Source organism: Varanus komodoensis, unplaced genomic scaffold (genome assembly GCF_004798865.1).
Source record: "Varanus komodoensis strain SLA01 unplaced genomic scaffold, ASM479886v1 scaffold12, whole genome shotgun sequence".
Taxonomy (NCBI): domain Eukaryota; kingdom Metazoa; phylum Chordata; class Lepidosauria; order Squamata; family Varanidae; genus Varanus; species Varanus komodoensis.
In genome coordinates, this window is record NW_025335349.1 from 11132278 (window position 1) to 11144557 (window position 12280).

The following is a 12280-nucleotide window of genomic DNA, read 5'->3' on the forward strand; positions in this document are numbered from 1 at the left end:
GATCAATGGGAAGATTGGATTTAAAGGGCATAGGGCAGTCTAATTACTGTCAATACATTTCTTTTCTCACTTGAATTTACTGCCATGTTTTTCTAATAGTTATTCACCTCATTTTCAGAAAAGTGAAACTTTCATTTGAACAATATTTTTGACACAGTCTTCTGTACATTTTCTATGGCCTGTTCCCAGTGGAATTTGCTTCTGAGTAGATATCCGTGATTTGCAATGAAAACCTTCCTTTAAAATTTCCTATTTAAAAATTATCATTATCATTATTGCTTGGCAATTAGGCAAATGATATTCCTGCATACAAGTGTATATTCAGTACATCTATATAATATTTTGTAGTTTGAACCTGCTTCCTGTGGCCTTCTCATCATGGTTTTATCATGATGTATTTTGTTGTGTTTGTAGTATTCTTTTGGTGTCTACACAATGCAAATGACAAGTTCTCATTTTTGTGGGACATATTTGCACTGAGAAATACAGTCCACAAATTGGTGGACATAGAGAAATTGATACAATATCAATTTTGATATTACCATTACTTACCATTATTATCATGGGTACTTTTTTTCCCATCTGCACCAGTCTTGACTATTCATGTTGACCAAACCTGGGAAGTAGTGGTTCACACATTACCATTTCCCATGCAATCATTTACCTAGAAACAGGGGAAGACTGGTCAGATCATTAAACACAATGTTATGCCTACCAGAGACTTGAGCAAGAAACCAAACATGTAAGCAAAGAGTGAGCATTACAGAAATGGGATGTACTCTTACCATGTCCAGAAAGTATGGCAGCTTGAGGAGTAGATGGACAGCATACTCCGGAGGAAATATAGGATATCCTTATATGACCTCAATGGCCATAATCGTGCAGAATAGGGAAAAATCCACATGTACGAATTCCTGTTCTTGAAACGTGTGGTTCATACAGAAATGAATTGCACCTTTATGAAAAGGTTTTATTGACACAAGTACTGAATGCTGCTTCCTCATCTCCATGTGACTGACAGATCCAGGAAGCTGATTTTTCAGGTATAAGTGTGTTTGAGATGAGAATCTTTTATGGGGCTGAGCCAAGGCCAAGAGTGGCTTGCCTTGGGCTGCCTCATAGTTTGCAACACGGATAGGATGTGAACTTGGATTTTCTAGAACATAACAAAACTCATGCAGCCAAATTGCACATTACAGTGAGGGTATGTTTTCAAAAAAACATGCTTACTCTGGCAACTTTTATTTGGAAAGGAAAACAGCTGTATGGGGCCCAGTCTGGATTGCATTCCTTAACATGATTGGGCTCAATGCCAGTTTCCTGCCAAAATTTTCCCCCTAGCATCCGTTCTCTCCTAAACGTGCTCTTTAGTTTAAACTGCACCTTCAGGGCTAAAATAATATCTGGGGCCATTTCAGCAGGAAACCAGCATAGGAGCAACCCAGATTGGAGGCACAGATTGACTGCTTTTCCTTCAAAGTACAAGCGGCCACTAAATCTACTGAAGGAGGCTATGGGGATACACAGAATCTAGATAACTGTAAAATGTAGCTCACACCAGGTGCAGCAACATGCAGATATAATGGGCAGTGTCCAATGCTAGTCAGTATGTCAGCTCTAAACACTATGCTAGCCGTTGCTAGCACAGCTAACAAAACTAACCAAAATAATCACTTCCTGAATGAGACAAGTCAGTGAGGCCCCTTCTATGAACTTTGCTGATTTATCCTATTCTGGAAGCAGCAGGTTGGATTAATTTCCAGTTGTACGAGCAAGGCTTAGTGTCCCATTTCATTAGCAACATTCCTGCTCATGCAGTGCTTTGTTGTGTCAACAATGGCTTGGTTAAGATTCCAAAACTAGAAAACCATGGTTTACTTTGCTGGACTAAGCCTAACCATCAAGAGACAGTAATGAGATTAGCTTGTCACTCTATACAGAGAAACCATAGTTTGCAAAGGGCATATTTAAAACAAAGGGTGGCTTCCTTTGACACAACAAGCCATGGTGGGGTTTTTTTTTTCACCATTGTTGGTCTGTCATGTTGTCTGAATCCTCTCATGGTATTTCACCATGGTAAGCATGGTCTTTAGTAACCATAAGAAACTATGGTTTGCTCTTTAGTTTCTCTGTACCACCATGGTGTGTCAGGTTGTCTGAACCCAGGATCAGGGTTTCCCTGGGCCCGATAGGCAAATGCCAAGGACTCCTCTGGAAAGGGTGCAACTGCCAGAGTCACTGCAGCCATCCAGCCTCTATGAAGAAGATGCAGGCAACATAGGCAAGGAATGATGTACCTTGGAATTGAATTCCAGGTGCAGTGGCTAATGGGATACATGCCAAGAAGGAAGGTACAGGGTGGATGGAAACCACGATAAAGAAGAAATTGCTTGTCTGTCAGGCAAAAAACTTGGCAGCAAGGAAACCACACAGGGTTGCATGTCATGTGTGGATGCAGATAATGGTTAGGTTCATATGTCAGGAAAACCAAGTTGTGTGGTTCCCCTGGCGCTGTCATGAGCTAGGTGTTCCCTCTCCAGCGCTTCTTATAAGTGTCTTTATTCTACATAGAAGTCTCTACGCATGCACAAGTCTCTGAATATACACCAAGTGAGATGTTGAAACTTTTCTGCCCCCTTTACCCAGAGCTTTGCTTAGGAACCCTTCTGGCCTGTCCCAGGAAGGAAGGGCACTATGAAACTGGGCATGCCTGCGTTCCATACTGCAAGCCACTAACTGGGCCAGCCTGAGGCTATTATGATGGGCCTTTGGGTCCACTTCCTCAGGAGACTGAAGTCTTCATCCAGGAGACATTTCCAAATCCCCTCCCTCAGGATGTTTTTGTCCTTCTGCTTCATTCCCACAGGTGGGGGAACTGGGCCCCATGGCTGTCCTTGAACTACTTCCATCCAGAGCACACTCAGACTTGAGAAACTGGGGCTGCAGGTGGAGGCCTGTCCATTGCAACAAAAATTCCATTACCAGAGTTTGAGCTCTGAGCCCTGTCAGTGTTAGCCAACTCGCCATCATCCTCAGACTCTGAGCTATCATTCCAACCAAAACTTTCTGCTTCTCATGCACACCTGGGAAACTCACCAGAGCACATGCGCATGACAGGTATCCATTTTTTTGCCTGGATATGACTGACAGGCAATTAAGGTTTGTTTGTTTTGTTTTTTTTAATGCTAGCACAGTTTTTACCAGCCTCACTCAGTCTTTTGTGTATTGGCTTGTATCCCATCAGCCACCACACCTGAAATTCATTCAATCCCATGCTGGATGGTTAGACCAGCTCCTGCAGCACCTGTACTCTTTCCAAGGACTCTGGTAGCACAGAAGAAACCATGATGCCAGTTTCAGGTGATCAGAGAAGCCACGGTGATGCATGGAAAGCAGATAACAGATCATAGTTTCTTACTGTGGTTTCTAAAAACCAAATGCACCATGCTGAAATAGCACAACAGGATTCAAACATGACAGACCATGCTGCTCAAGAAACCATCATGGTTTGTCATGTCATGCAAACCTGTCCATAGTATGGTTCTACTTTGCAAACACTCTTCAAATCATAGGTTGAATCATATCTTGATTTTTAGCCAATCCCTAAGTATCGTGTAGGTATTCAGAAATAACCCAAAGCTCCCCATAAGACAACCAGCAGTAACTCAGATCACAAGTAGTGGGAGAAGCATCCTTCCTCATTGTTGCTGTGCTGATCAAAACTGCAGCCACCTGGGCAGCACTCAGTTACCAATAAAAGCATCACAAGTTCCAGTCATGCATAGTTAGATCCTCAACTGTGATTAAAGAAAACAAACCAAGAAGAAATATTCTATCGGCACAAGATCACAGAGTAAAAATCATTTGATAGAATGCAATTGTGGCAGTCATTCACCCAGGGAAATTCCCAGGAATGTTATGCTAGAAATAACTCTTAAGACAAATCCTTGCAATACTTAAACACTGGGAGCAATAGATTTAAAAAGTGCTGGTTTCATAACACTTTCAGCCTATTATTAACCATTTTTCCTGAAAAGAAACAGCTTTCATTCTTTGCATTACATGCAAAAGCTGGAGCAGGGTATTGTTTAAACACGCAAGGAAGTTCAACCAAGTGTTTCCATGTTATATGGAGGCAGATGGTTTTCAGTAGGAGGGCGAAGCAAGGGGATAATTTGTTGCGTTCACTCCAATCTGTGACTCAACAGACAGCAGTTTTTCAGCACATATGGCAGGGAGATAGTGCAGAGCAATCTGTTCTTTTGTTTATCTTGCCACAAGGATGTCCTTCTCTTCACCCACATAGTCTATGAGGTATATCCAAGGAACTTTGTTCATCCATATACAGACCAAATGACCAAACCTCTTATTTCTCTTCCCCCCGCACCACTGCCAGTTTCCTCCATTATGCACAAAGCCTTTTATTTTACCTTAACAATGCATCTTAACATTTGTTAAAACACCTTGCACTGTCCTACTCCAAAGGGCATCTAGTGTAAGGAAACTCTGTTGCCATAATCTGGAGAACATAACGCATAAATCAGTGAGGTGTTCCACAAAGGCCTCTACCACAGAAGTTGTGGGGTCATGTGCATTATGTCACATGGAGCTTTGAACCGGAGAAATACAGCAGAAGTTAATCTGCTTTTCTTTTTGAAAAAAGCATATAAGTTTTGAAGATCACATGTAATGAATTGTGAGCAAGACAGAACAAATAGCTGAGATTCAATATATTTGATCCAGCAGAGTGGTATGGAAAGATGCTTGACTTGTCCATTGAGATCCAAGTGCTTTAAGGTACAAACCAATGAATGGCTACTCAAAAGTAATTCCTATTATAAATTGTAGACCTCAATATCTATGTAGACCTCAAAATAACCTAACCCTAATCAATGTAGACCTCAAAATAACCTAACCCTAATCAATGTAGACCTCAAAATAACCTAACCCTAATCCTAGTGCATTGGATTCTATAGGACTTATTTCTTAATAGACCTGCATAGAACCGTGCTCCAAAAGGCTATGTAGAGCCAAAAAAAGGTGCTGCACTACCTTTCAACATCACTGCAGGCAGACTAGTCAACGGCGAAGGCAGTATTCAAACTTTCGCAATACTTGAGTTGACTCATTCTTTTCTTTCACCAAGCCTAACATGTCAGATGCAAAATGACCTAGTATTTCCCTTACATAGCATTTCATAGTGACATTTCAAAAATTAATTCTTCCCCTGACACACTTTTGATAGAACCCATATTGTCCTATAAGAGTACTTGGAATTGATTTTTACAATATTAATGATAAACACTGTAAAATTCAGAGCAAGACTTTGCTGAATGTGCCACATATACAGCTGAAACTATGAAGAAGCAGATGATTAAAGGCAAAAACAAAAAATCCCAGTGTTTACTTTTGCTTAGGGGGATTCTACCCATAAGGGTGAGGGTATGGGGTGGAGGATAAATGATGATACTCATAGGCATTATGTTGCTTCCCTGATTATCATTGCTAGTTCACGTGCAGTCCACATTCAATGGGACGTTTCCTGCACTGTGGTTCAAGACTATGGCCTGTTCACTCTCACATACTTCCATTAACTCTGCTGTGATGGTCTCTTGTTGCTGTTATGCGCAGCCAAGTCCTCTCTGACTTATGATGACCCTGTGGATGAAAGCCCTCCAGAATAACCGAGCCATGTCAGCCCTGCTCGGCTCTCATAAATTCAAGGTTGTGGCTTCCTTCATGGAGTCAGTCCCTCTCATAGGTGGTCTTCCTTTCCTACTTCTGCTTTCAACTTTTCATAGCATGATTGTCTTCTTCAGAGAGTCTTGCACTCTCTTGGTGCCCAAACTAGGACAGCCTCAGTTTTGTCATTTTTGCTTCTAGGGAAAGTCCGGGCTTGATTTGCTCTTGGACTTGTTCATTTTTCTGTCAGTTTTGGGAATTGGCAAAGTTTTCCTTCAGCACCAAGATTCAAAAGAACCAATTTTCTTCCTTTCAGTTTTCTTTCCTGTCCAGCTTTCACACCCATACATAGCAATAGGAATACAAAAGTGAAGATAATCTTAGCCTTGGTCTCCAGTGAAACATCCTTACATTTGATGATCTTTTCTAGCTCCTCCTTTGCTGCCCTTTCATACCTGCCTTCTTCAGATTTCTTGGCTGCACTTTCCCTTTGAATTGATGACTGAGCCAAGGTAGGCAAAATGTTTCACAATTCTGATTTCTTCACTGCTGACATTAAAGGTGTGTAATTCTTCTGTATTCATGATTTCTCTTTTCTTAATGCTCAGCTGCAGTCCTCATGATGTGCTTTCTTCTTTCACTGCCATCAGAAATTCTTTCATTGCTGCTTTGTGCCAGTAAGATGGTATCATCTGCAGATTATTGATGTGTCATCTGCCAAGTTTCACCCCTTCCTCTGATCCTAATCGAGCTTTCCTTATGATACGTTCTTTTTGCATATTGAACAGATAGGGAGATAAAATGCACTTTTGCCTATAGGAAACCATTCTGTTTCTCCATATTTTGTCCTAACAGTAGATTCTTGTCCACAATAAAAATTATGCATCAGGACAATCATCCTGGGGCACACCCATTTCTTTCAGGAACAACCATAGCTTTTCATAATCCAGACAAAGTCTTTGGTTTGTTTATAAAGCATAGACTGATCTTGTGAAATTCTTTGGTTCATTCCAGTAACCAACATATATTTGCATTAGGATCTTGAGCATCTCTTTGGTTTTGGAATGCAGCTTGAATATCAGGCATTTCCACTCCACACAGGGTAATATCCTTTGTTGCAATACATTGACCAACACTTTGCTCGTGTAGCAAATTAGTGCAATGGCCCTATAGTTGCTGCACTCTTTTGCATCGCCTTTCTTGGGGACTGGAATGTATATTGAATGTTTCTAGTCTGTGGGTCATTGTTTTGTTTTCTATATTTGTTGACATATTCTTAGGATGTGGACCGATTCGTTTTCTGCTGCTTGGAATAGTTTGATTGTACCGCATCTGCTCCAGGTCCCCTATTCCTTCCAAGTGCTTTCAGAGCACCTTTCTCCTCACTTTATAATATTGTAGGCTCTTCCTCATAGGCTTCTTCTTCAAAGGTGTCTGTCCTCCTTTCATCTCTTCCATATAGTTCTTCTGTATGTTGCTTCCACTGTGTGATGGTCCAGCTCAATTTAAATGTTTATCTTGGTGTGAAGACCAGGAAAATGATGCTGGATCACACCCTCTTTTCCTCCCTCAAATGAATTTTTTCCTCCCTATCTTGGTTTGCTGTGGGATCTCAGATTAACAACACATCTTCAGGGAGGGTAACTAGGCCAGACCTCTGAACCATGAGGTCTGACTATAGCCTCAGAAATCTTTATTTGAAACCATGGTTTGAAGTGGTAAGATTAAGAATTATAGTTTCAGGAAATCCAAATTAGCTCTATCCAAAATTGACCCTAATGCCAATATATAACGTTCACCCTTTTCCATAGATGGGTGAGGATAATAATAAGAATTGCAAGGGCAATGCTAGATCAGAGCAAGGGATCATACAGTCCAGTATCCTTTTTCCCACTGTAGTCAACCAGATTCCACTGGGAATCCCACAAGCAGGAAATGAGGATGATAACATTTCCCTGCTAGTGTTTAGGGATACAGCCCATCACATTTTGCTGATGGAATTCCCCAGTCCAGAACATGTAGAAGCACTTTGCATCTGAAGCCCATAGGTTTTAATTTCTGAAATCATGATGCATTCTGCAGAAGAGGAAAAAATGCAACCAATAAAATCTACTCATTAGAAAAGTGTGCAAAGAAAACATGTACATTTCAAAAATTTGTACAAACATACCAGGTGAATAAATACACAAAATATATGCAAAAATACTTGCATGTTTAAACATACCCCCCCAAAAGTCCATATATGTATTTTGGGGGTGTTTTTGGTTGGTTGAATTGTTTGTTTCTTTCTTTATGTTTATGACATGGAACCAGCAAGTCCTGTTGAAATGAGTGGAGATGAACAAAGCAGTGTTTCAGTTTGGCTATTAGAAGAGCAGTTCCCAGAGTTCGGATGGAGAGGGAAGAGTATAAGGGAGGACACAGACACCCGAGCTTCTGTACTTAAACCAGCTGTTCTCTGTTTGGCATTTATCATGGGAATACAGCCCATGGCAGGGGAAAAACTGAAGTCCTCTTGAAAGCTAGCATGCCTCACTGGTCAGCCACTCAGCCCTTTGCCTAGGCTACATCCAAGAATACGTGGGGAGCCCCCCGTGTCGCAGACCTCTATTGCTGCACAATTCCGTGTAGGCGAGTCACTAAGGGGAACGTATCCCTGCTTCCAGGCTACATAGTCTGGAAGCAGCTGGTCTCCAGCCCTGCCAATCACCACGAAGACCCCTGAAAATTATGACAAGTGCAAATGTGTATAACTGCATTCTAATTTGCATATTGGATCAGGAAGTGCAAACTGGGTAAGTTCACATAACCAGCTGAGCCAAACCAATTTCTCCCTGATCAAAACCTACTGTAATTTTTGGTATTTTTCTCATGAACCAACACTGCTACATGATTAAAAATAGTGTTGCAATAAATATGAATGGAACATGTAAACGGTACCATTTTTCTCTCATTTCTGTATTTAAAAGACCACACATTTTTATTTACTAACTACAGACTGAGTTCAGTTTAAAAACTACAAACTGGGTTGCTTAACGATAGCTGTACTTCTTTTGATTTTAAAACATGATTGTTGCGAGATAACAAAGAGGTGTTTTCTGTAATACTTTTAACCATTTTCTCAGTTTTCTCTGCTTCACTTTAATGATTTTATTACACAGTATATTAGGCTCATAAGTATTTGTGGTGAACAAAGAAGAAAACAAAAATGGTAAAATGAAGAACACAAGTAAATAGAAACTGGGCAGGAGGATTGGGGACATTGTACTCAGAAATTCTTTGTCTTTCTTTCCTCAACTCAGTCAAGAAATGGAACAGTTGCCAGTTTCGGGTTTTGTATGCCATTTATTCTCTTGCCGCAAAGTTAGCCGGTTGTACTAAGCAGACTCTAATTTTCAGGTTGTGCTTAGAGCTGAAATCCCCCAGTACAACTTGAAAGTGTTCTTTGGGTCAGATGCTCTTCTGCCCTACTGTAGAGGTTGGTCAAGCTTCTGGTAATGTACAGATAAATCAGTTTTGGCCTTCTCAATGAGCTTATATAAACTAAACAATGGCCCAGTTGAGATGTACACACAAAAGTAAAAAGTCATGCCAAAGGCAAAGCTTTTTTTGTAAGCCATTCTGAGAGCCATATATGGCTATATATGGTATATAAAAGCGACAGACAGACAGATAATGTAGATAAGGCATATGACCATATGACCCATGGGTATCAAGAAGAAAGAATGGCACAAAGTTCATTCATGCTGCAGCTTATTAACCTAGGTCATGTTCATGTAAATCAGGCCATGTAACTACATTAATAAAACTAAATCTATCTCATGTGCTTCATCCAAATGGAACCCACTAATCTGCACTACACTGTAGCAAGCACGTGTTTTTCAGGCTGTTGTTGTTAGTTACATTTCTATACCAGCCATAGCCACAGCTCTCTGGGACATTCACAATAGGATAGCAAAACAAAACAAAGCATTTAAAAATATTTATAGATTAATTAAAATATCATTAGAATACATTAAAAATGATAAAATACAATAAAAAGACCAGGCCAAGAAGAAAGAAAAAAGGCACCTGGCTAAGTCCATTAGACTCCTGGATCTCCAAAGGCCTCCACAAAGAGGACTGTCTTAGCCTTGTTACTCTTGTCTTAACCTTGCATTTTGGTTCTTTTTACTAAGCTCCAGTTCAGAATCTGAAGGCCTGTAGATGGTGACCACATGCATGACTCAGTCAGGGTTGCTAATTCATCTTTCTGAATAATATTTAATTTGTTGGGAACAAACTGTGTAAATAGAATTTAGTTGGCCTGACTGGATCCCTTTATGTCAGACTGGGAGGGAAATGTAATTTTGTTGCTTTGAGAATGTCTTTTCATTTTTATTTATTTTTTTATTTTGGTAAAAAGAGTCATATTTTATCCAAAAGTCAGACAGCACAGCAGGTGACTGTTTTGCAAAAGGACATCTGCGAGGGATATAATGGGAACACTAACTGAAGTTGGATTTGTATCTCTATGCGCAAATTGTTTCTGCAGTTGGACTGTCCATGTTGTGCTCTGTGTGTGTGCCCACAGATGCGTGTGAGGATTGCACACCAGGTTCCTATTAAGAGAGGAATGGCAGAGATTCTGCCCAGCAAGGCAGAATTTTTTTAAAGGTTTGCAAATCAGAAACAGGAAGTCAAACATTTGGGTATCTTTTGTGGGTTTGGAGGCTCCACTGCTTTCAGGGAGCAACTCCCCGCTCATTGGCCGGTGCATTCACAGGGCAATAACCATTTCTGCTGCTGCTCCACCCATGATAGGAGGCTGATAGCACACATCCTCTGAGAAAATTTGCTGATGAGGATAAGTTAGTGGTTAGATCCTTAGAGAAGATGCAGTCCCCAGGCTCACATGAATTAAAGTGCACTGACGGAAATGTGGCCTGAGAAAAACGGAGTGTTCAGATTCTGTGAATATGGAATGTTCTTGTCCTGGCCAAAAGGGGCCGGGGGAGAGAAACCCAGAAGGAGCAGATTCTCTATGGTTCAACTAAAAGAAGAAAAGAATCCAGAAGGACTGCTATGTACATTCAGTGCATTTCAAGTCATGCAGACCCTTCCTTGGGGATTTTTTTCCATTGCATTCAAGAACAAATTTCTCTCATAATAAACAGTTTGATTGATAGCATGACATCTTTGGATTTCTTTCCTCTTTCACTAGAGACCATGGCATGGTGCATCCCTTCTGTTTGTTTGTGTCAATCCAGCTGCCAATATTTAAAATAAAACATGATGGGGAGTGTGGGGCCCAGAGACAGGGCCTGAAAGCAGAGGTCAACAGAACCCACCAAAAATTCTGTTCATCCAAAGAAGTTTTCCTGGCCATGTACCCTTCAGATATTTGGGATTTCAACTCCTGTCAGCTCCAGCCAGCATGACCAGGGCTGTGGAATTCTCCGAGTTGTAGTCCAATATATTTAGAGGACCATTTCTGGGCCAGCTGAGCTAAGGTAGCTGTTAGGTCAGCTGCCATTTCCCCTGCCTTCATGCAGGGCCATCTCCACCTAGCAAGTTACGAAGATCAATCCCAAGCAATTTGGACACTAAACTGTATTGGAAGTGGAAGTCAAGAAATTGAAGCTCATTCAAACAGATAAATGAAACCACAGGTTACAGAAGGAGCTGTTTTGGACTACAGTTTCTGTCAACCTGTGCCAAAATGGCTAACTGTCAGGGATTATAGAAAATGTAATCCAAAATATCCAGAGAACATCAGGTTTCCTTTCCCCAGGCTACAGGTTACACCATACAAAGCCTATGTGTGCAGCGTAACAGTGAGGAGGAAGCCATTTGTGCATTTCAGAGATGGGAAACTCAGAGACTCTGACTCGTCCCAAAGCCAAAGTGAATCTACAGCAGAGGGCATGACAGAGAGGTTTACATGGGTCAGGTTATGGAGCAGAGACTATAGCCATAGGGAAACAATCAGGAAAAGCAGCTCCTCACTCTCTCTGCATGCACAGTGGCTGCTCTGCTTGTGCAAGAGCCAGTGTGGTGGCAGCAAAAGTGTCCTGGTGGCACTACCAGGAAGAGGAGAGCGCAGACCCTGCCATGGCCCACACAGTGTAAGGCCACCCACTATGGCCTGCTGGCCCCCTATGGTGCCAAGGCCAGGCCCTCAAAAGCTGGAGTCCTGGAGTCCAGAGGACGGAAACATGAGTGCTCACAGCTTCCTTGCCCCTCCTTGCCAAGCTGCTGGGTCAGTTCCCATGCCAAGATCAGCCGTAAAGCAGGGATGGGGAACCTCTCGTCCTGGCCAAGTTTTGCCCTGACAGGCTCCTATCCAGCCAGCCATAGTCTCCTGTAATGCTTTACTTCCCGAAGCCCAGCCCTTGGAGAAGTGCTTTTAGAGGGCTGTTGGGATTTAAAACAATTTCCTGGAGTTGCTAAACTGTTATAGGCAATGTTTATGTAAATGAAAACATATTTATCAAGGTTATTGCGGTCCACTACCCACTGAGATATATTTTGCAATTGTATCTGTCTGGAAGGCAGAAACACAGCACCCAGAAATTGCCAAGATATGTCATTTTCTGTAAGGAAAAAGAGTTATCGA